At 41.5% G+C, this 26354-nt stretch overlaps 1 long non-coding RNA gene across 1 annotated transcript in view; it reads right to left on the reverse strand.

Annotated features, from left to right (window-relative positions):
- The window catches only part of LOC111539988, a 131596-nt gene that overhangs the window by 65716 nt on the left and 39526 nt on the right, over positions 1–26354 (reverse strand). The gene's annotated exons all lie outside the window — the stretch shown is intronic.

Raw genomic sequence — 26354 nt, forward strand, 5'->3', positions numbered from 1 at the left:
GTGGTGCATACCTGTAATCCTAGCTATGTCAGGAGGCTGAGGCATGAGAATTGCTTGAACCCAGGTGGCAGAAGTTGCAATGAGTCAAGATCATGCTACTGCAATCCAGCCTGGGCAGGAGAGCGGGACTCTGTCCCAAAAAATAAATAAAAAAGATATACTTTCAATAAAAAGTAAGTTGTTAATTGTTGCTTCACAGATAACTGAGCTAATTCTAAGTGGGCAGGTTGAATGTTCCTACAAGACAGGTCAAGGAGGATTGACACACAGTGAACATTTAATGGATAAATAATAATAGCAAATACATATTTTGCATAAACTCTGTGTCAAGCATTTTTCTAAGTACTCTACAATAATTCTGTAAGGTTATGACTGATTTTGTCTCCACTTTAAAGAGGAGGAGTATGAAGCACAGAGGTTCACTAGATTTTCTAAGGTTACACAGTGAGCAAGTGTTGGAGCTGGGATTCAGACCGAGATTCTGTCTAGCTCGAGTCTATGCACTGAGCAATAGGCCATGAATGAATTTAAGACACAATTCAGAAGGACAAAGTGGCAGCCAAGAGAGTATGCTGCTTGGGTCTCCATTCAGCCGCAAGGACTTCAATAGCTTCAGCCTTTATCTGTGCCTTCAGGATCTGCAGATTTTAAACTGAGGCCATGTTCTTCTTGGGCAGTCTCCCACCAATGGTTACATGAGGAAGCCTGCTAAAAGCAGGACATCTCTAACAGGAGTCGTCACACTGGAGCTCCCTATTGGCTTGGCAGAGACCATCAGAGGGGCACAGCGGCCCCAGGCTCTCCCCACGTGATCCTGCTCCATCTCCCCTTTCCTTCCACAGGAGACAGATCAGCACTGCAGTCCAAAGGCTTCTCCTGCTCAATCCTGCTTCCTCGCCCTTTTTGCTTTCACAGGTGTCACCCCTCTTCCAAGAAACTTCTTGCACTGCCATCTCTTCTCAGCATCTACTTCTCAGAGGAAGTATCTGGTATTCCCAGTCAAGTATCTGGCTGAGATCTCGCCAGTAAGAAAAGAATATGAAACTTCAGTCACAAAAATCTGAACTGCAGGAGATGAATCCAGACATGTCAGAGAGAATTGCTTTGTCAAGGGCAGGCAGGGCACTAGCTGCCTCACTATAGCATTAAACCTACCGCGTCACGTTGCTTCGCCACTCTGTTGACAAAGTCTTCATCTTCACTCAAGTACTCATATTAATCTTATGCTAGAATACCTGCATTCCTTTTGTCATTTTCAATACTGTAAGAGGATGAAATCTGACTTAATTGCAGAATACTGACATTTTGGCAGATGCAAATGCATCCTACTCCCCCAGTTTTACCTGGAAGAGAATATAAAGCCTCGTGCCCCATGCAACTCCGTGACTGAGCTGACCTCTTCCCATTTAAAAGGCAGACAAAGCCCAGGGTGGTGGCTCATGCCTGTAATTCTCGCACTTTGAGAGGCTGAGGCAGGTGGATTGCTTGAGCCCAGGAGTTCAAGACCAGGCTGGGCAACATGGTGAAACACCGTCTCTACTGAAAATACAAACTGAGGTGGGAGGATCACCTGAGCCTGGGGAGGTCTAGGCTGCAGTGAGCCACGATCACACCACCGCACCCCAGCCTAGGGACAGAGTAACATCCCACCTCAAAACAAATAAAAGATAAAAAGCAGACAAGTGGGCTTTTCACTAATCTTTTATGTTCAGGCAAAACTAGATGCTTTCTTAATTGACTTTCTCAGTAAAAATTATAAAATCATATGGTTGGAAGGAGAGGAAGATGAAAACAAGTCCAGATTTCTCTAAATGGATTTAGCCTCCTAGAAATAAAGACATATAGCACATTGTCGTCAAATCAAAAGGCAGGAGATTGCTTGTAATTTTTTAACTTGTGTGAATAAGTATTGTAGAAACCATTAGGGAGATATATTGTAGAAGTATTTATATAGTGGACAAGCACACCACTATGTACAACAGTTGCATTAGTTAGGGCTATTTGTTTATAAGCAATAGATAGTGACTCAACTATCTTAAACAAAATAAATGTATCAGGAGGACGTGAGGTCAGAGGCGATGAAAGACTAGAACCAGGAACAACAAAAATGGCTTGTAGCAAGAACGGTATGACCAAGAAGCCCTGCTAGGATGGGATGGGAATCCAGTAATTTTCAACATCATTGTTCTTCTGCTCAGTATTTGAATTCCAAGGAGGGAACAGCAGATTGGTTTAGCTTGTATCATTTCCAACCACCAGGGAGGAGTAAATAGGACCCCTGATTATAGTCCCAACAGACAATACCCAGTGGGAAAGAGGAAATTCCTTAAAAGGAAGTCAGATAACAAGGAAGGAAGGAAGGAAGGAAGGAAGGAAGGAAGGAAGGAAGGAAGGAAGGCAGGAAGGAAGGAAGGCAGGCAGGAAGGAAGGAAGGAAGGAAGGAAGGAAGGAAGGAAGGAAGGAAGGAGGGAAGGAATGGAGGGAGGGAGGGGGGAGGGAAAAGAGGGAGGAAGGGAGGAAAAATGAATGTTGGACAGCAAATAACTCCAGTTATTTAATAGTTTAGGTTACATTTCCCAATTTTTTTTTTTTTTTTTTTTTTTTTGAGATGGAGTCTTGCTCTGTCACCCAGGCTGGAATGCAGTGTCACATTCTCGGCTCATTGCAACCTCTGCCTCCTGAATTCCAGTGATTCTCCTGCCTCAGCCTTCCAAGTAGCTAAGACTACAGGGATATGCCACCACATCTGGCTAATTTTTGTATTTTTAGTAGAGACTGGGTTTCGCAATGTTGGCCAGGCTGGTCTTGAACTCCTGACCTCAGGTGATCTGCCCGAGTTGGCCTTCCAAAGTGCTGGGATTACAGGGGTGAGCCACCATGCCTGGCCTCCCAATTATTACTAGTGAGTAAATTCAGTAAGATGCATATGATTTCTCCATGTGCCTCTCTCTATCTGCCCCTCTTGAGGCTAATCAACCTCTGATAGAAGGCATACAACTGGAATAAAAAGTTTCTTAGTACTATTGAATCAGTTCTTTGAAAGAGATATAGATAAACCAGAGTAACTTTTGAAGAGGAGACCAGTACAGTGAGAGAATCTAAACATGGTATTATCTAAAGAAGAGTTGAAGAAACTAAGAATATGTAATCAGAAGGAAAAAGTCTCAGAAGACATAGAAAGTATAGATTAGCTGCTGTCACATGTTTGTCATGTGTTGATGACCTTAGAGTTACCATCTTCCCAAATCATAGGTTTGGAACCTATGGGATTCAGAACCAATGGACAGATTCAGAAAAAAATGAGAGAGGGTTGGCTCTGCCTTCACCGGGTATCAAATGCTGAATTGATTCCTGTTGGAAAGAAATAAAACAACATCGAAAAACTAAGAGGCAGTGTTAGGAAATTGTATCAAAAGAGAATTGAGCTAGATATGACAATGGCAACAATAATGGCTTTATTTTGAACACATAATACTAGGCACTATGTCATACTTTTAAAATATCACCACCTCTCAAACTTTCTCACTCTGGGATCCTTAATGACAGAAGGAAGATAGTAATTACTTCCAGATCCCTGGAAACAAAAGAATTCATGGCAATAGTAAGATTGTTGGGAGTTCTTAGATTTTTACATTAAAAAAATCATGGCACTTTTAAATTCTGCTTCATAAGACAGTAGTGTTTATGTTAGGTTTTATATGTATCTGCCTTTTGAGATAGACAGATAGATATAGATTGGATATAGACATAGATTCTTAAAAAATATAGACAGGGTCTCGCTCTGTTGCCCAGGCTTGAGTGCAGTGGCACAGTCATGATTCGCTGAAGCCTCAAACTCCTGGCCTCAAGCAATTGTCCCACCTCAGCTTCCTGAGTAGCTGGGAGGGTGGGTGGCGCATACCGCCACACCTGGCTAATTTTTAAATTTTTTTGTGTTGTGAGACAGTTTATTGCTTTGTTGCCCAAGCTGGTCTCAAACTCCTGGCTTTAAGCAATCCTCCAGCCTCCGCCTCTCAAAGTTCTGGGATTACAGGCATGTGTATCATTTCCGACCCTTGGGGAGGTGTAAACAGGACCCCTGATTATAGTTAGGTGTGGTAGCATGCACCTGTGGTACCAGCTACTAAGGAAGCTGAGGTGGGAGGATCACTTGAGCCCAGGATTTTGAGGCTTCAGTGAACCATGATTGTACCATGGCATTCCATAAATAAATAAATACAAATATATATGTTTTTATATATATATTTGTAATTGTATATTTTGTAATATATAAAAATATATTTATATAAAAATTTTTGAAACTCTAGGATCTGCCCTTCAAGAGCTATATTTATCATATAGCTTGTTTGGGGGGCCTCTTGAAGCACCATTGCATAACTCTGTGGGTATACATACTCCAGTCCCTGAATGACAGCCAAATATTTAGGAAGAGGGTGTTTTTAATATAGTACTCTTTGAATAATATAGAACTCTTTGAAGATGGAATGAACTGTCTAAAGAAACTTGTACACAGAGTGACTACCAGGTTACCAAGGATGATTTCAAACCAAGGATGATTTCAAAACCAACTGGATTTCAGTCTACTCCTTCAATTCCCCCAGCAGAGGCAATCTCCACCCCTATCCCTCAGAATTATCCCAACTCCTACGATGTGAGGAGTGAACACCCAACTGCTATAGGGTAGGGCAAAAGGTAGCAAAAGGTCAAGGGCAGGCAGATGCTTTAAATAGCCTACCAATGGACAACAACCCAACAGATAGAAGAAATTAACTAGTTCGCTGCTGAATTAAATAAGCTCTAAATCCCAAGCTCTAAGTCTCCTATTCTTATGGTAGACACTAATATATTCAATGTACTTTTGTCAGTGAGCCTGGCAAACATATTGCACTTATTTTCTTTTTTTTTTTTTTTTTTTTTTTTTTTTTGAGACGGAGTCTCACTCTGTCACCCAGTCACCCAGGTTGGAGTGCAGTGGCCGGATCTCAGCTCACTGCAAGCTCCGCCTCCCGGGTTCACGTCATTCTCCTGCCTCAGCCTCCCGAGTAGCTGGGACTACAGGCACCCGCCACCTCGCCCAGCTAGTTTTTTGTATTTTTTAGTAGAGACGGGGTTTCACAGTGTTAGCCAGGATGGTCTCGATCTCCTGACCTCGTGATCCGCCCGTCTCGGCCTCCCAAAGTGCTGGGATTACAGGCTTGAGCCACCGCGCCCGGCCACATATTGCACTTATTAAATTATTCAGTTTTGAGCTGGAAAAAATCTTAAGGCTAATTTAGTCCAGCCTCCCTCATTTTACAGTTGAAAGAACTGAATCTCTATAAAGGTAAGTTGCTTGCTGAAGATAACATAGATTTAGAACTGGGCTGGACCCTCTTATCCCCAATTGAATGTTCTTTTTACAGTGACGAGGCAAGCTGTCATGGAAAGAAGCTTTAAAATGGTACACGCAGGTGCATCACTTTCCTGGTCTTGTGACCTTGGGCAAGTTTCTAATCCCTTTTGAGCCCCAGCTTCCTCATCTGTAGAGTGCCAATGATCATAATCTTCAATGGAGTCCTCCAGGTACTTAAAGAAGTAATGCTTGCAAAGCAGCTAGCACAATGCCCAGCATATGGAATTTGCCTATGAAAATACTTTTGTTCTCCAATTTCCAGCCCTTCTTGTTGGGTTGTTTGCCAAGTCCTCCTGCTGATACTGCACCCATGGTATTAGGAACAACAGTGGACTTTCCCCTCCTCTTTATAAATTATACAATAGAGAAAGGGGGAGGGGAATGCAGTGAAATATTAACAGTTGAGGAACTGGATGAGAGGAATCTGGGAGATCTTTGTACTTGGAAATGTTCTGTTTAAGCTTGAAACCATTTCAAAATGAATTCTTTTTCTGTGGAAAAATAAAGTGCACACCTCCACATGTTGTTTTCTTCCATTCCAAAGCCCAATTGCACAGCAACTGGACTGAGGTTTTTAACCCCCACGTGTAATGTAAACTACATATTAGTAAGCTCACCCTTCCAATCCTCTGTTCTAGAGGAAGTCAGGCTTGTGATTCCCCTTTCATTTGTTGAACACACAACACAAAGAGGAACTGTTCTCAGGCTCAAGTCACGGGCTGGAACTCAGAAGTGCTTTGGTTTAAATGATGAATACATGGTCACCCCATGTTTAACCACTGATTGAGAGGAGGTCACATGCTAAATCAGAAAAGTCCCAATGAAGGGGAAAGTAATTGAGAGTCTTTTGTACCTAAAATAGTACAAATAGGTTCCAGCTGAGAAGGAACTCAAATTGGTTTTCCTTTCACAGAGATTTAATGCTGTATTTTTCAACACGATTTGGAAGACACCTATACCCCAACAACTGTTATCATATACACATTCTTCTTTAGCTGATAAAGCACCAAGATCCTGGTCAAACCATAAGTGTGGTAAGCAGAAATGGCCCCTAACCGCATTGTCTTTAACTACAAGGAAAGCCCTTCGTGTTTTGAGGTGTAAATTATCTGTAGACAGTTTCTACAAGGAAAGGAGGAATAATAATAATATTGTCTTAACAAGGATCTTTTCAGATCAGAGTAGAAATGTTAGCATAAATCCCCTCACCTAAATCTCAGCATAAAACTCATTCATTCACTTGCTTATTTAGTATTTATGGAATTCCTCTTCATTACCACTTATGCTAGGTGGTGATCAGGGGATATTACGGAGAGTAAACCAGATGTGGTCTCTGCTCTCTCTGACCACAACCTAGAGGGGAAGACAGACATGAACAAGCAATCATAATGAGTGGTATGAATTCTCAGGCAGATGATGTGGGGAAACACACAGGAGGGGCATTCAGCTCAGTCTAGTGGGGCAGGGGTGCTTCCCAGAGGAAGTTACATCAAAGCTGAGACCCAACATTCAAGTTAGAAGTAATCAGCCAAGAATGTTTCCCAAGGAGAAGAATGACATGTGTCATTATGTGGAGATTAGAAATTCCAAATGGTTGAAGTGTGAAGTGCAGGAAGGTCGAGGTAAGGAGGAAAAATGAAACCAGGAGGAGGTTTCCTGTGGTACGTGTCGAACATTAAATAGCACATACTCCCTGTCCTCCAAGAGCTGACTCCGAGGGAAGACCTTTACCATAGAGTTTGCAGGGCTGTTTCCCTGGCCTTCTTTCTGAGACCCAATTTTCCCTTGGGAGATAAGATAACCTGGATAAAGCTGATGTTGGACAAACGTGTTTTGTAGGCATGTTTTCTCTGGTGTCTTCTCTCTCCCTTATTCCAGTCCCTTTCTTCAATTCTAGTGTTATAGCAGAAATAATTGACACTTATGGTATGTGCCTGGTACCACCAACTCCCAAAATAACCCTAAGGGATATTATTATTATTCCTGGCTGGGCGCGGTGGCTCAAGCCTGTAATCCCAGCACTTTGGGAGGCCGAGACGGGCGGATCATGAGGTCAGGAGATCGAGACCATCCTGGCTAACACGGTGAAACCCCATCTCTACTAAAAATACAAAAAATTAGCCGGGCGAGGTGGCGGGCGCCTGTAGTCCCAGCTACTCGGGAGGCTGAGGCAGGAGAATGGCGTGAACCCGGGAGGCGGAGGTTGCAGTGAGCTGAGATCCGGCCACTGCACTCCAGCCTGAGCGACAGAGCAAGACTCCGTCTCAAAAATAAATAAATAAATAAATACATATTATTCCTATTTTACGATAAGGAAACTTGGGCTCATGTACTAACTTTCCCAAGGTCATAGTACTAATAAGTGGCAGCATTGATGTGAGAACCCAGTGTTACCTAAATTCAAAGCTCATCCTCCTAATCATCCTGGTACCCAATCTCAAGGCATGTAGTTAGCATCCCATTCCCTGCAAAGCCTTTCTCTCAGTTATCTATCAGCTAGTTAATTAAATGAAGTCATTATGGGCTGGGCACACAAAAGATATTCAAAGTGCTGAAGACTACAGTATCAACTGATAGAATTAGCTACATTAACCATGGTGTTTAAATAGAGACCTCTTTAAGACTACAAACAACTTAGGGCTGAAAGCCATGAAACTCTTCCTATGAAAAGATGAGTGACATTGATATATGGAGTTGTAACCATGGCAGGCCCTTAAGTCATACCACGGAAACAACTGAGTGCCTTCCTGTTTGTTGCTATACTACTTGCTCTTCGGTGATGCATCTGAGGTCTTAACAGAAACCCATTCCACACCAACCCTTTCTTCCCATCTCATGAATCAGAGTGTTACACAGAGGAGAAAAATTAGGCCCTTTCCTAAACTGCACCTATAATAGCAACTACAGAAGTAGGAATTTCCACCATGGTCAAAAGGGAAATTTAAAACACTCTCATGCCAAAAGTGTTCTTCCTACTCTGCAATCCATGGAGCATGTCTATTTTTTAAATCAACAACATGACTAGCTGTGTGTTCTCGGGAAAAAAATAATTCACCTTTTTGAACCTATTTTCTTTTTTCTATTTTTTAAAGCTTCAGAAAAGTTATCTCTAACTTTTCTGATCACTCCAGGTAAACAACTCTAAGAAACAAGCTGCATCGAAGACTTTTCTGAGGTGGTATCTTAATGCATCTAGATACAGTGTGAAGTTGAAAGGCACTTGAGGGGCCTTCTAAGCCAACCCTGCTAGACTCCTTCACTGATCTTTGCTTTCCTTATCTCTAGCATAAAAAGTACTCAAATGTTTGCTATTGTTGAGTGACCCCCTAATCTGATACAAGAATCCCATATGATATTATCTCTCACACATGGCCACTGCCCATTGCATGTTAGTTACACACCTCAAAGGCTGAGATGTTCACTAATTCTGGAGACAACTCATTTATTTTTCAGGCATCTATAACTGCTATTGACTTGTCTTAATAGTAAGCCAAAATCCACTTCCTGTCATTGTACTTTTCAGAGAAAAACACTCCGGGCCACACGAGAGGTGGACAAAGGACAAAGCTGCACGGGCTTTAATAAGCCATAAAGTGATGAGGGCCCTTAAAGGTCATCTTTGAGCTTCCTTTTCATTGGATATGTACAAAAATAATCTATGCGAGGAGAAAAGACAAAAATACTGACCTTGTGAACAAAAGGAAATGGGGTGAAAGCGAACCAGGCATCCCTGTGAACAGGGAGCGTGTTCATGCTTTTTTATAAATAAAGGATGAGAGGGGCCCGATCCAAACTATAAATGACCCACGGGTTCTTCTGGTCATGAAAGAGAGAATGTGAGAAACTCAAATGAATCACTTACTTAATTCAGGCTACCAGGCAGACATGACAGTGAAAAATGTGTCCCAGGAGTAAGGGTCGTGCCTATTAAGACAAGTGTAGCGTCATTTCAAACACAACTTCCCTGCACTCTGATAAAAAGCCTTGCTGGGCTGCTCAGTCTCTACAGAAAGTGCCCCATTCACTGCCTTACACCCTGGGAGAAGGAGTAGAGGCCACGTCTGAAAGGATAAGTTGTTAAGTAAAGTGCAATAGAGAGGGGCCACCTGCCAAGGGTCAAGGGTGGGATTTAAGGGGCATTCTCTTGTGGATCCCTTTTTGTCCTGTGAGGGCATAAAATAGTGTGGGTTGTAGAGAAGGAATGAAGTTTCATGGAGAGAAGAGAGTAAGGCTTCCCCTCTGATTGGCTGCAACCTTGAGCAAGACCTTTAACCCCTCTGTTTAAGTTTAGTGCAACTGTTTCTCAATAAAAGGTGGAAGCATGTCACACAGGCCTTCTGTTGGGGTCTCGCATTTACTTATATTATTTCCTCTGTTATGGATACTCTGATTCCCAAATTCTAAGGAGGAAATATGTAAACTTCCCTACCCCAATCGTTTCCTTTAGCAAATGGCCATGGGAATGATCAACACTGCTGAGGAGTAGCTGGGAACCCCACATTTGCTGCAGTCCCATTCTAGGGTCTTTCATTGTTCTGAGCCAAAACCTGATCCAGAGCTACTGAGAAGTGACTTTTTTTTCAGGATTATGAGTCACTCGCAAGGTACCAACTCCCACCTCCCCAGGCCCCTCGGAGCTTCCTAAACAAGCCCAAAGCCATGGCTTATGTTCTCCATATTTTAGGGTAACCTTACCCAGAGTCTACACTGAACCTGACATGGACACCTAATAAGAGTTCCCAGGAACCTTAGAGGCAGACTGTAGATCAGTGTACTATGGGGTCTAAACTTGGCCACTGAACAAGCCCCTTTGCTTATCAGAGTGAGAGGGTGGGCAGACACTGCTGCTAACTATCCTAAATCTCAAATCAAAGACTTTTCATGATACTTTTCTTAATTTCAGTCATGCCAAGAGGGACTACAAGTAATATTTGGGTGAAACAAGACAACTATTTTGTTTGTGGCCAATGATCCCATCTTTTCCCCACCCTCCTTGATGTGATTCACCAGGAAAGCATCAAAAGGACTTCCCCTCTCACCCATAGCAGTCTAAAGGGTCTGTGAGTAGGACTTACAAGGACCTTGCTCCTGTCCGGATTGATGACACTAGGCAGACTGGATACATCGGTGTTCATCTGTCACTCAAAACTGGCTGGACTCTCGATGATAGTAGCAAGGCATTTTAGCTTTTATAAACCTGTTTTTATCATTGTCAAATCTTCAAACTATGTTAGATATTAGGATTTGCATTTATAGCCAGAGAATGAACAATGTTCATAAGAGACTTTCCAACTTTATATGCTACAGTGTTATGAATGTGACTATGATAAATGTTTTAAAAATTCTTCCTGTAACACAGGCCTCAGAAAGAAACCACTTCTTTCCTTTCTGAATTTTGGTATTCACATTAGCTTTTGTACACCACATGGTCTATATCTCTGTCTCGTTGCTAGTAGAACTATCAGTGACAACTCCCTGTTTGCCCTAAGCACCTACATGTTATTACGAATGTATTCATCACAGTAACAGAAAACAACTCCTTCCCTGCGGCTTTCATGTATTATGCAAATTGTGTTCTGTTTAATTTTTCTGATTTTTCAAATAAGTTTAACCATGTGCTATACCACTAAAGTTCCTTAATAATGTATTAAGTCTAATTCTGTAAAGTCATTATTATTCAACATTCTTGGTCAAGTATTCCAAAGGCCCTGACGTATTGCAAAATATACCCTTAAAAGAGTTATTCTTTTTTCCACTTTTGTGTATAATTTTCCCACTAACCCGCACTTCACCTGTTTTTTTCTTACTTTTCCATTCATTCTCTCGTCTTTGATTCATGCTCTATTTTGGGCTTTTCTGTTCCTTTTACAATATTCTTATCTTTTCTTTGTTTCTGATAGTTTCAGCTCCATTCCATTCATCAGCATTTTCGTATTCTTCCTCACTGACATCTGCTGCTACGGGTTTCTGTTTTTGTTCTCTGGATTCAATGCACTGCTTCCCTTCCATTTTCCTCCTTCTCTGTCCTCCGTGCCTGCAAGCTTCTTTGTCTTTTTGTGCTGTTGATCGGACTCTGGACAGGCTTTGAGAAGGCTGTAAGGAGTTGGCATTCTGTCCACAGCTAATGATGATCCAACAGCTCTTTAAGCAGCAGGCAACTTGCAATATTCAAGCAAGAAAGAAAAGCACAGACAGCACACTCAGCCACATACTTTTCAGAAATGTCAGTGTTCTGCAAATGCAATGGGGGCTGGCTCTATTTAGTGTTCAAATTGGCTTGCCTCATTCAACAAATAGATCTTATGCTCAGCCTCTGAGAGTGAGTGCTGAAGACCTTTTCCCTTCTAATGGAGACTGGATTTTGTTTGTGCTGTGGTGTTTTGTTCCTGTTTGTTTGTACATGTCTATTTACCAAGAAAGTAATTTCACTTCTTTGTGCTTTGCTTTGCCCACCTGACTTGCTAGGAGGTTTTCTGGTGCTTATTTCATCTCCCATAGTGGAGACAATGCTTTATGCCTGCCTGGGTGGCACCACCATGGAAGGGGGTGTGCCAGATATGGGGGTCACAAACACAGCGTGGCAACATGGTCTCATGGGGCATTTCCCAAACTGCATTACCCTATCAATCAGCATGTGTTTCTGAGCACGTTATAGTTCTCTGTTAGATTTTGAAGGTGATACAGACATTTATTAAGCATGTTCACTGCCCTCCTGGAGGCAGAAAGCTAGCTGTGGAATCAAGACTAATGCACACCAAAGAGATAAAGTCCCCAAGCAAAGCGCCATGTGTGATTAAGTGCTACAGTGAGGGAGACAGATTGGAAGAGCAGCTGGGATTGAGATAAAGGCAAAATCAGTGTTGACTGGGACAAATAGGGAGAGCTCCTCCTTTGATGTGGGCCAAGAACGTGGGTAGCATTAGATAGCAAGCCCAGGAGGTGCAGAGGGTTCTAGGCCACGATTATGACGCTTGTCACCCTACATGTTGGGCTGCCCCAGGTCTCTGTCCTCGGACCTTTTTTCTTCCCCACCCAAATTCTTTCCCATGGCTTTAATACTATCTAATAGGCCAATGATTCTCGAACTTATGACTCAAGCCCGGATCTCTCTGAGTTTCAGACTTGCACATCAATTGTTTACTTGATCTTTCCAATTGGTCATAACATAAGCATTTTCAACTTAACCTGACCAAAACAAAATTATTTTTTTCTTCTCCAAAACCCACTCCTCTTAAATTCTTTTTCATCTAATTAAATGACACCACAAGTTACCAGTTGCTTAGCTAAAAATCTAGGGGTCATTCTTGATTCCTTGTTTTTTTTTTTTTTTTTGAGACAGAGTCTCTGTCACCCAGGCTGGAGTGCAGTGGCACCATCTCAGCTCACTGCAACTTCCACCTCCCATGTTCAAGCCATTCTCCTGCCTCAGCCTCCCGAGTAGCTGGGATTACAGGCATGTGCCACCACACCTGGCTAATTTTTGTATTTTTAGTAGAGACAAAGTTTTGCCATATTGGCCAGGCTGCTCTAAAACTCCTGACCCCAAGTGGTCCACCCACCTTGGCCTCCCAAAGTGCTGGGATTACAGGCCTGAGTCACTGTGCCCAGCCCATTCTTGATTCTTCTTGTTCCCTTACAGTTAGGAAGTTCTGCTGTTCAACTCTAACATATTGCACACATCCTGCCAGTCCTTACTATGTCCATTGCTATAACTCTAACCCAAATGACCATTATCTCTCGTAAACTACTATGACGACCTCCCACTAGTCGGCCCAACTCCATTGTTGTCCCTCTATGGCCAGTTACCCACACAGTAGTCAGAACCATCTTTCTAAAGTGAAAATCAGGGCATTTGCTCTCTGGGTGAAAGTTCTTCAGTAGCTTTTCATTCCAATAGAATAAAATCCAACTCCTTACCATGGCCCTGCATGATCTAACTCTTGCTTCCTTCTCTGATCTCATCTCTCCCCACACAGCTCCAGTCACACAGGCCTTCTTTCACTCCTTCAAACATCCCAAGTTCACTCTAGCCTTGGCCTTTGCATCTGCTGTTGCCTCCGCCTGAAAAGCGTGTGACTCCCATCTCTTTATTCTCTTCAGTTGGAATATCTCCTCTACAAAAAAAAAAAAAAAAGCTCTATCCAATGGCTGTGTTTTATTTTCTTCTCAAGATTTATCTAAAATTGGCGAGCACGCTGGCTTACACATATAATTCCAGCACTTTGGGAGGCCGAGGCGGATGGATCACCTGAGGTCAGGAGTTCAAGACCAGCCTGGCCAACATGGTAAAATACAAAAATTAGCCGGGTGTGTGGTGTGCACCTGTAATCCCAGCTACTTAGGAGGCTGAGCCAGGAGAATCGCTTGAACCTAGGAGGCAGAGGTTGCAGTGAGCCGGGATCACACCACTGTGTTCCACCCTGGGCGACAGAGCAAGACTCCACCTCAAAAAAAAAAAAAAAAAAAAAAAGACTCATCTAAAATTACTCTAGATATTTACTTGTTTTTGAGTTTGCTGTCTGTCACTTCCCTGAGGATCAAATCCATGAGTACAAGTATTGTGTCCATTGCACTGTTTCTCCAGTGCTTAGAATAATGCTAATGAATACTCAATAAATGATTGTTTAATGAAACAAGCTGATGTGGAATGAGTCCTACAGGGATGGGGGGAAAATACAGTCTGAATGGGAGTTTGCAAGCTCGGCAGGAGGACAGAACTCAGGGATGAGGTGGAGATCACAGGACACATCTCATGCATAGACACTGCTCTCCTCATCTTCTCATCTAGGCAATTTGGGTTTTAGACTTTGGAGAAGCCCTCAGAGAGAAGAAATCAAATAACAATGTATATGCCAGTATTTCTTTGCATACTGAGGGCACGAGGCAGACTATCTCATCGGCAGGAGAAGGTTACTGCTAACAGCAGTTTGACAGGAAGATGGTTGGAGCCTAAAGCAGAAGCGCCTCCTGTGTGCCAGGTCTTTTCCCTAAGCACTTTGCATTCATTAGTTTATTTCATCCTTACAACAATTTCACTCTAAAATAGGTATTATTGTTCTCATTTTATAGATGAGAAAAATCAAGGCTCAGAAAGGAGATTATGGAGTGATATTCTGGCAGCACGTAAATAACCAGTTCCTTTCACCTCATGCAGTAGTTTGTAACCTGGCCGCTCATTAGAAATCACCTAGGAGCTCCTGAATATCTCGATGCCCAGAAACCATTTCAGACCAATTTCATCAGACTCTCTGGTGGTAGGATATAGGTGTCAACAGTTTGCAAAGCTTCTCAGTAATTGCAGTGAGCAGCCAACCTTCACAATCACTGATCTAATGGGTTTTGTGACCACTGATGATTCTTGCTTGATCCATGCCTCCACTTTTTTAAAATTAGGGGTTGAAAATTAGTGATATGCTAACCCTGTAATTATTTCTGCCTGTATTTTAAAAAAAGAGCTTTCCCTCATCAGTTGGGTTACCTGACTATTTTGAAATATAATTACAATTCTACTGAAAAGGCGGGACAAATTCTTAATTCTTTTCTCATATACTTCTTTTTTTTTTGAGAAGGAGTTTTGGTCTTATTGCGCAAGCTGAAGTGGAATGGCACGATCTCGGCTCACTGCAACCTCTGCCTCCCAGGTTCAAGGGATTCGCCTGTCTCAGCCTCCCAAGTAACTGGGATTACAGGTGCACACCACCATGCCTGGCTAATTTTTTGTATTTTTAGTAGAGCCAGGGTTTCACCATAGTGGCCAGGCTGGTCTCGAACTCCTGACCTCAGGTGATTCACCCACCTCAGCCTCCCAAAGTGCTGGGATAACAAGTGTGAGCCACTGCACCCAGCCTCTCATGTACTTCTTATTCCATGTGGGAAACCCACATGGTTACACTACTCAGATGTCAAAGAGGCTAATAGGTGGGGAGCCCACCAGGATTCTGACTCTCAAAACCCTCATTCAAAAATTCTCTTGTGCATAATCTTTGATACCCTCACTTTGTGATTATCTGGGCTGATTTTCTGTTTGGTCTCCGTATTAGTTTCCTGTGGCCACTGGAACAAATTAACACAAACTTGGAGGCTTAAAACAACAGAAAATCTCTCTTCTCACAGTTCTGGAAGCAGGAAGCCTGAAATCAGTTTCAGTGGATTGAAATCAAGGTGTCAGCAGGGCCATGCTTCCTCCAAGTTCGAGCAGAGACTCTTCCAGCATCTGGTGCTTGCTGGCATTCCTTGACTTGTGGTTGTGCCCATCCAGTCTCTGTCTCTGTGGTCACATTGCCTCTCCTGGGTGTGTCAAATCTCCTTCTGCCTCTGTCTTATAAAATACATGTAATTGCATTTAGGGTAAATCTGGGGTAATTTAGGATCATCTCCTCATCTCAAAATATTTAGCCCAATCGCATCTGCAGAGGGCCTTTTTTTTTTTTTTTTTTTTTTTTCCTCTGTTAGGTAAGAGGTTCCAGAGATTAGGAGGTGGATCTCCTTCGGAAGCTATTTTTCAACCTACCATAGTGTGACAGTTAATTTTAAGCTGACACACTTCCCTGGGCCACAGGGGGCTCAGAGATTCGGTCAAACATTATTCTGGGTATTTCTGTGAGGGAGGTTTTGGATGAGATTAACGGTGGACTGGGTAAAGCAGATTGCCCTACATAATGTGGGTGGGGTTTATGCAATCAGTTGAAGGTCTGAGTAGAAGAAACAGCTGACCCTCTTCCTAAGCACATTTTCCCGCCTGACGGCCTTCAAACTTCTTCCTGCCACCTACCAGCCTTCAGACTCCACCTGGGACATCAGATCTGAAGATTTTGAACTTGCCAGGCTCCATAATTGCATTAGCCAATTCCTTAAAATAAATTTCTTTCTCTGTATGTACACATCCTATTGGTTCTTTTCTCTGGAGAACCCTGACTAGTATAACAGTCTTAAGAGAAGACCAGCCTTATGAGGAATCAGTCAAGATGTGGTTTTTCTATTTTCACGCTTTCCCTCCTCCTAAATCCTATCAATGTTACCTCTTCTCCTAAATCCTATCAGAGAAGAAAAATATATATGTATATAGGTTGAGTATCCCTTATCCAAAATGCATTTCAGTAGTGTTTCACATTTTGGATTTTTTTAGATTTTCGAATATTTGCATATACGTAATGAGATATCCTGGGGATGGAACTCAAATCACAAAATTCACTCATGTTTCATATATACCTTATACACACAGACTGAAGGTAATTTTATACAAGATTTTACATAATGTTGTGCATGAAACAAAGTTTGTGTACATTGAAACATCAGAAAGAAAAGGTATCACTATCTCATGCCAATGTGCAAAAGGTTTTGGATTTTGGAGCATTGTGAATTTCAGATTTTTAAATTAGGGAAGCTCAATCTGTGTGTGTGTATGTGTGTGTGTGTATGTGTGTGTGCGCGCGTGCATGCCCACGCAACCTAGCAATCACCTATTAGAATAATATTAGAAATGCCCATCTCCCTGCACATATTAACAACTCAGTCTCCTCTCCCTCTCCTTCTCTGTCATTTTGCTTCCTTTGTATTATAAAAATCTAAAAATTACCTTTGCTCTCACTCTTCTCATTCTGTCTTCTTTTACTTTATATATATTATCTTCTATTCCTCAACTTTATGATAGTTAAACATTTTTCATTTTCTTTCAAGATTTGCTCCACCGTTATTCTCAGAATGTGTTTCCATAGCTTCCTGTGCTTCTTAATAAAGTTAGACAATGCTAGATTTCAACACAAATAAAGGATGTAAATCTCTCAGATAATATCCCACTTCATTCCAGACCTGTGGTTTTGTTGTTGTTGTTGTTGTTGCTGCTGCTGTTTGCAGGACAGTTTCACCTTGTCTTTCTATAGCTTGGCGAGGCTCATCAGGTCTCAATTGGTTCCACACTCTTTTCCCCTACTTGAGTTCTCAAATAGCACTATTTAACACCAATATTTCTTTCTGTGTTCATGGCAGGTGGTAATTCATTTGTAAGTGTTCACTTGGCCTTGAATGTCTTTCACAGTATTCTGTCACTATCCGAGGGAAGGAAAGTGCAGTGCAGAGGCACCAACCAGCAAGCCAAAAAACAATTACATCCTTATGCTGGGCATCCTTTCCAAAAAACTTCACACCGGGTTTTTTTTTTTTTTTTTTTACTCCATTGCTTTCCAATTTCTCAGGGAGGTACATAAGTGTCTTCACATTTTACAGGGAAACAAGATGGTACTTGATATTAAATTATGACAATCAAGGCACTGCATTACAGGAACATGACTTTTTTAGTTCTGTTTATTTGTAATAGCTAAAATACTTCCTACTATGTCAAATAAAGTGTATTTTCTATTAACTCACATATACTTCTCATCAAGCTGACACTCCTACTGTGTGACTCTCTGTTGCTAGACCTCAATTATTTGGAAAAGTTTAAGAATTGGGTGTGTGGATAATTTAATTTTCCAGTAACTCAAAAGAAAATCATTTTTACTCTCAATCTTTATGACTAAACAGCCTTTCTCAGCCAGGCATGGTGGCTCACACCTGTAATCCCAGTACTTTGGGAGGCCAAGGCAGACAGATCACCTGAGGTCAGGAGTTCAAGACGAGCCTGGCCAACATGGTGAAACCACATCTCTACTAAAAATACAAAAATGAGTTGGGCGTGATGGCGGGCACCTACAGTCCCAGCTACTTGGGAGACTGAGGCAGGAGGATTGCTTGAACCCGGGAGGCGGAGGTTGCAGTGAGCCGAGATCAAGCCGCTGCACTCCAGCCTAGGCAACATAGTGAGACTCTGTCTCAGAGAGAGATAGAGAGAGAGAGAGAGAGAGAGAGAGAGATAACCTTTCTAAAATGTGAGTCCATTCCTCAGTCGCAGTAAGCATGGAATAATAGACTTAATTGATTCTAGTTCTAGATGACTGGGGACCTTGCAATATGGTGGGATAAATATTCTAAAACAAAAAATATATATAACCAGGGCAAAGGTTCTTCCTCTGGGGCTCAGATAGAGCTCCATGGTTTATGAACTGTCGGAAGTTGTATACAAAATATTGTACATTTTTCTGTGGGAAAATTGATAACTGTCATGAAATTTTCAAAGGAGTTGAGATGAAAATAGACTACCTTTTTAGAATATGCAATGTATGTAGAACATGATACTAATTATAAAAGTTTTTTTAACTACAAAAAAAAAAAAAACCTACATAGTCCTTGTTCACGGCTCTAGATAAATATAGTAAAGTATAAATCCTGCTTGGAGCTGATAAACACCAAATTCAGAATAGGGCTGACCTCTGTGCCTTAGTCTGCTCAGGCTGCCATAAGAAAATACTACAGACTGGTTTAAGCAGCACAGATTTATTTCCTTATAGTTCTGGAGGCTGGAAAGTTCAAGGTCAAGGTTTCTGCTGATACAGTTTCTGGTGAGGACTCTCCCTGGCTTGCAGATGGTCACCTTCTCACTGTATTCTAACATGGCAAAGAGAGCTCTGGTGTTTCTTCCTCTCCTTATAGGGCAACCAGCCCTATCAGTTTAGGGACCCATTCTTATGACCTCATTTAACCTGAATTGCCTCCTTAGAGGCCTCATCTCCAAATACAGCTACATTGGTGGTTAGGCTTCCACCTATGAATTTTCCAGGGGAAACACTATTCAGACCATAGCACTCTGAGAAAGGGAAATGATAAAGGAATGGGATTGGAAGATACATGGAGAGCTTTGAAACTATATACAATGTTTTTCCTTTAAAAAAAAAAATAGTAAATAGTTGAAGCCAGTGTGGCATAAGAGTCTCTAAAGCCTCCAGCCTTCTGGAGTCAATCTTTCCTTTAACAGCTTGTTTCAGCAGCCTGACCCCGCATCATTCCATATGCTGTGAGATGACCAGTGTCCTCCCCAGGAGGCAAGCCTATGTTGTCATTGGCTTCTTTCACCTCAGTGAGCTGTTCCTACCAAATTCTGAATCTGCAAGTCAAACACTAAGTGCACCCCCACAAGACAGCTGCACTGCTGCGATGTCCAGCAAACAACTGGAGCACCAGACACCTTTGTTCTTAAATGTTTCCAGATCACCTCTGGAATCGTGTTTATATCTTATCCTGCTACTTGCCCTCAGAGGCCTCACCCCTTCCCTGAGGAGGTCTCTAAGCAAACTTTAAACTCCCTTCTCTTTCTTGAACAGAGCAGCTTAGATCTCTTTTGGTTCTGCTCTTCCTTTTAGGCCCATGACCTGTGGGCATTAGCTCCCATTGCCAAACAGGTCCATCTATGCATTTTGCAGAAAGAAAAAAAATATTTACCCAAGTTAAGGGAAGTTTGCAATATTATATTGGAGGGTCAGGGTAGGCCTCACTGCAAATGTGAGATTTCAACAAAGACCTTAAGGACATGGAGCAGCCTGCTAAGTCGTTTTCTGGAGATAGAACATTCACCGGGGGAAGAGCAGAAGTCCTCTGGCAGGAGGGGAGCTGGTGTCGGCAAGGAGACAGAGTAGAGAAGGAGATGGGAAAGGCAAAGAGGGTATGATCCGGTCACAATATGCTTGCAGCATATTGCGTGGACTAATGGGAACCATTCTGAGGTTTTGAGCCAGAGAAGTGACATGATCTGACTTTGGTTCAAAGGACTCTGCCTGAGCAGCTTGAGGAGGCATCCTTGTGTGGGGTCAGCCTGGCACGGGATGTGAGAGCCCAAGCAGGGAAAGGACGTCATCCTAGGCAGTAACAACCTGGTGAAGAGAGGCAGAACTCTGAGCAAGAGAAATGATGTCTGTGTAGGGGAGGGGCTGCAACGAAAAAGAACCAGCATGCCTTGGAGAAATGCCTGATTCCAAGGCTCAGACAGGGAAAGAATAGGATAGGCCTGGAACATCTCACTGTGCCAGAAGCCAGAAAGTGTTCAAAGAATGATGGGGACAGGGCAAAAGGACACAGATGCCAGCTTTAAAGGGTTTCCTCTAGCCAAATTAGGATCCATTCAAACATCAAAATAATGATAGCAATGAGTAAAGTAGGAATAAAATAATAAAATGAATAACATCAGATAACATTAAATGAAAAGTGGAATAAAATAAACCTTGAGTCCATACAAATTTAAATAGATACAAGGATAAATTGAAGTATGATGAGGAATGAAATAGTTACATAGTTTCCAAGTAACTTCATGCAAAATATTCATTCATTACAAAGAAGAAAATGGTAACTTTATGGTGGAGAAAATAGGTGGAAACCAGTACATCAAATTGAACCTCATCAGGAATAGAACAAATTAAAGTTTTGTACCCCCTTATAGAACGAGAAAAACATGGCTAACTATGTAATGTTTCTGCCACTGTAGCATAATCTGGATCTATTTATGAGGAAACCTGAGACAGACACATATTGGGAAAAGTTTTACAAAATAACTGGTCTGTGATATTCAAAAGCATCAAGGTCTTAAGAGTCAAGGACAGATTGGTCTAAAAAGACATGAGAACTAAGTGCTACCCGGGATGTAGAACTGATCCTTTTGTTACAAAAGGCATTATTGGGACTAAATTGGTGAAACTTGGATGTGGTTTGAGGATTAAGTAATGGAGATTCATCGTTGTTACTTTCCTGATTTCAATGTTGCATGGTGGTTACACAGGACAGTGTCCTTGTTTGTAGGAAATACACACTAAAGGATTCAGGAGGAGAGGAATGATGAGAATCAGATCAGCAATTTATGCTCAAACGGTTCCATAAGCTATTTGTATTGAACTTGCAACTTTTTCTGTAACTTTGTATTTATTTCAAAGTAAAATGATAATAAAACTCAAAGCTTCAGTATTGAGACTAGCAACAGGGGTAGAGGGAGACTATTTAAGAGGCGATGACAGCCTCCCAAAGGTGAGAGATGAGGGTGGTTTAAAACAGACGGTAGCTCTGGCAGGGGCAGGAAGTTGGATCCGATTATGGATATACAGCATACCAAAGATGCTGCATGATTTTTTGATGGGCTCCGAGAGAGAGAGAGAGAGAGAAAGAGAAAGAAAGGAAAGAAAAAAAAAAGAAAGGAAAGAAAAAAAAAAGGAAGGAAGAGAGAGAGAAAGGAAGGAAGGAAGGAAGGAAGGAAGGAAGGAAGGAAGGAAGGAAGAGAAGGAAGGAGGGAAGGAAGGAAGGCAGGCAGGCATTCAAGGATTCCAGTGTTTGGGGCCTGAGCAACTGGAAAGATGGAGTTAACATCAATGACACAGGAAAGGTTATAGTTCCACCCTCTGCCTCCTTCCATTCCTCTATGCTTGCTTGCTTTCTGTGTCCTGACTGAAAATCAGAGTGCCTTGACCATTCTGTGACCCAGCCAGCTGCAGGTTTTTCCCAGCAGATTCACTCCAAGGCATTAAACATTCCCAGGTGCTGATAAAGGTATCTAGGCTGTTGCCCAAAACACTGAAAGAAACTGGCCCCAGCTGAGTCAAATTCCTTAAACCCTCATATAAACCCCATGCTCTGAGTCCCTGGCAGCAGGCATACCTGCGTAGAATACCCCTTTCCCCTCACTCTCCACACCAAGGATTGCTGCAGCACTCTGTGTAAGTTTCCCCAGAAATGCCTTGAACTGGTCACCTGGCTTTCAGTGCTTCTCTCTTTAGAAACCTAACCAGCTCCGTCTCCAGACGGTTTGAGAGACTCCCTTGTGGGAATTGCCCTGCCCTTACTTCCGGAATGATTCTAGCTACAGATTTGGCAGTATGAAACAGTACGGCGGGTTGAAAGCAGGGGATGGATGGGAAGATCAAGAGTTCAGCTTTCGATCTATTGAGTTCAATATGTCTATTGGACATCCAAGTAGATACATCAAGCAGGCCTTTGGATATATGAGTACAGACTTCAGAAGAAAGGGGTTTGCGATGAGATATAAATTTGAGAATAGTCACAACATGTAAGTTGGAAAACTAGATGAAACCATCAAGTGTATGACTATACATAGAAGAGAGAAGACCATATCCAAGGATATATATATATATATATATAATCTCCAAACATTTATTACTTTAAAAGATATATATCAGCTGGGCACAGTGGCTCATGCCTGTAATCCCAGCCCTTTGGGAAGCCAAGGCAGGCAGATCACTTGAGGTCAGGAGTTTGAAACCAGCCTGGCCAACATGGTAAAACCCCATCTCTACCAAAAATATAAAAACTTAGCTGGTGTGGTAGCACATGCCTGTAATACTAGCTACTCAGGAGGCTGAGGCAGGAGAATCACTTGAACCCAGGAGGCAAAGGTTGCAGGGAACCAAGATCGTGCCACTGCACTCCAGACTGGATGACAGAGTGAGACTCCATCTCAAAAAAAGAAAAAGAAAAAGAAATATATCAGCTTTATTCATAATTGCCAAAACTTGGAAGCAACCAAGATGTCCTTCATTGGATAACTGGATAAATCAACTATAGTTCATCCATGCAATGAAATACCATTCGGCACTGAAAAGAACTGAGCTATCATATAATGAAAAGACATGGAAGAGACTTAAATTCATGTTGCTGAGAGAAGGAAGGCAATCTGAAAAAGCTATATACTATGCGATTCCAACTATATGACTTTCTGGAAAAGGCAAAACTATGGAGACAGTAAAAAGATCAGTGCTTGCCAGAGGTTAATGGAGAGAGACAGATGAATAGGTGGAGCATAGAGGACTTTTAGGGGACTGAAATACTCTGTATGGCACTGTAACAGTGGATACATGTCATTATACATTCCAACCCATAGGATGTACAATACCAAGAGAAACCCTTGTTATAACTATGGTGGCTGGGTGATGATAATGTGTCAATGTAGGTTCATCAGTTGTAACAAAGGTAGCTCTGGCAGGGGATGTTGATCCTGAGGCTATGTGTGTGCGAAGCATGAAGTATATGGGAACTCTCTGTATTTCTATTTTGATGTTGCTGGGAACCTAAAATTACACTTAAAAAATAGACTTTTTAAAAAGACAAATTTATAGTAATCTAAAAACGTTTGTCTCTTTGATTTGCCACATCAAAATTTTTGTTCTGATAAGCTGATCTTATACAAAATTAAAAATATATATACTTGTCTCCTAAAGATACCTAGAGAAAAAGAGAGGAAGATTAGTTATGCTGAATATAGCTTTTGCTTTAAAATTAAATTCATCTTTTTAAAATGCCATTTGTTTATAATAAAATAACCAGTGACTTGTATTGGCCTGAACAGTTCTGGATTTTGCCTTCTTGTCTCAGTGGCTCTCTGTCTTAAATTCTATACCAGATCATTGTCTTAAGGGCCCTGACAAAGGCTACCTAACTCTAGGACACAATGTCAGTCTCATCTCATGAGTGGGGATCTGAAGTCAAAAACAGAGAGGGAAGGGAATAATTTTGCAGATTTTCATGTAGTAGACATAGTAGGTTATAGTAGACAAGTAATCAATATTTGTTAAGAGAATATAGACATACAATTGATACTGATTGATGATTGAAAGAGTGAATATGTTTATTAATTTATAAATTGATTGGAATACTCAGCTTATACTCAGGACTTTTTTTCCTATTAAATTTTAGACTTGGAGGTTATACCCCTCTGGGCTTATTTAATTTCCTACATAAAAGAACATTTTTCCTTGAATATTTATCAAAAATCTAAAATATCTTAAACATCCTTAAACCAATTCTGCTTTTCCACTTCCCCATTATTGTCAATAATGTCATCCTTTTGTTCTCATGGCATAATATGCATGGAGCTGCTCTATGTGCCCTGACAGTGTAGCAATTCTACTTCATGTTAAGCTCAAGAGACACTTGAGCCATAAACGGACAAAGTTGTGTCCTTAGCCAACAGAGCCCTTGCTCCCTGAACAGTACAATCTATGGCATAATTCACCAGGAAGTCCCAAGCCGTTAGTAAAAATGCAGAACTTTAGAGAAAGGGAGTGTTTGCTTTCACAAAGAAATCTTGACAATTCTTCCTGACTTCAGCCTGTGCTCTGTCCCTTTACTTTCTCAGCACCCTCACTCTGGCCAGAGTTTGCCCCCATCTGCCTGTCTGCCTCCTGCTTCTTTCAGCTGCCACAATTCCATACTGTACTTTGCCCACTGGGACTTTCCACACTGGTAAGGAAGCAAAGCAGAACCCAAAGCAAAATGTGCTGAACAGACCAAACACACATTTCATATGGATAGGAGGTATAATCCAAGCTATAAAACTCTTAGAAGAAAACAGGGGGAAAAGCTTCATGACATTAAATTAAGCAATGATTTCTTGGACATGACACCAAATGTAAAGACCAAAAAAAAAAGAGAGAAAAATAGATAACTGGACTTCATCAAAATTAAAAACTTTGGGTTGAGCATGGTGGCTTACGCCTGTAATCCCAACACTTTGGGAGGCCAAGGCACACAGATCACTTGAGGCCAGGAGCTTGGTACCAGCCTGGGCAACATGGTAAAACCCTGTCACCACTAAAAATACAAAAATTAGCCAGGTATGGTGGTGCATGCCTGTGGTTCCAACTACTCGGGAGACTGAGGCAGGAGAATTGCCTTAACCTGGGAGGTGGAGGTTGCAGTGAGCCGTGATTGCACCATTGCATTCCAACCTGGGAGACAAGAGTGAAAAACTCAATCTCAAATAAATAAATAAATAAATAAATAAATAAATAAATAAATACCTCTGTGCATCAAAGGACACTATCAACAAAGTGAAAAGGCAACACACAGAATAGGAGAAAATCATACATTATAGGGTATTAATATCCAGGATACATTTAAAATCCTACAACTCAAGAAAAACAACAACAACAAAAAAATCTGATTAGAAAATGAGTCAAGGATGTGAACAAACATTTATTGAAGGATATACAAATGACCAAATAAGCACATGAAGAGATACTCAACATCACTACGCAGTCGGGAAATGCAAATCAAACCACAATGAGATACCACTTCATACCTTTAGGATGGCTAGTATAAAAACAAAACAAAACAAAAATTAACCAGTGTTGGCAAGGATGTGGAGAAATTGCTATATGTCGCTGGTAGGAATGTAAAATGGGACAGCCATTGTGGAAAATGGAATAGAAGTTCCCCAAAAAATTAAATATAAAATTACATAATCCAGCAATTCCATTTCTTGGGTATATACCCAAAGGAAAGAGATATTTGTTCACCAATGTTCATAGCAGCATTAGTCACAGTAACTAAAAGACGGAAACAACACAAGTGTCCATCAATAAGTGAATGGATAAACAATATGTACTATATACATTTAATGGAATATTATGCAGCCTTTTGGAACAAAATTCTGCAACATGCTACAACATGGGTGAACCTTAGAGGCATTATGCTTAAGTGAAAGAAGCCAGTTACAAAAGGACAAATATTGTATAATTCTACTTATTTGAGGTACCTAGAGTAGTCAAATTCCTAGAGACAGAAAGTAGAATAGTGGCTTCCTTGGGCTAGATGAAGGGTGGAATGAGGAGTTAGTGTTTAACGGGTGCAGGGTTTCAGCTGGGGAAGATGAAAAGATTTTGGAGATGGATGGTAGTAACAGTTGCACAGTAATGTGAATGTAGTTAATGCCACAAAACTACACTTAAAAGTGGTTACTCTAATACATTTTGTTATATATATTTGCCACAACATAAAATAAAATCTGGCTAGGCACAGTGGCTCATGCCTGTAATCCCAGTACTTTGGAAGGCCGAGGCAGGATGCATCACTTGAGGTCAGGAGTTTGAGACCATCCTGGACAACATAGTGAAACCCCGTCTCTATTAAAAATACAAAAATTGGCCAGGCGTGGTGGCGCATGCCTATAATCCCAGCTACTTAGGAGAATGAGGAGGGGGAGATGCTTGAACCCAGGAGGCGGAGGCTGCAGTGAGTCAAGATCGTGCACTGCACTACAGCCTGGGTGACAGAGCAAGACTCAGTATCAAAAAGAAAAAGAAAAAGAAAAGAAAAAATA

Source organism: Piliocolobus tephrosceles, chromosome 13, assembly GCF_002776525.5.
Source record: "Piliocolobus tephrosceles isolate RC106 chromosome 13, ASM277652v3, whole genome shotgun sequence".
NCBI lineage: Eukaryota > Metazoa > Chordata > Mammalia > Primates > Cercopithecidae > Piliocolobus > Piliocolobus tephrosceles.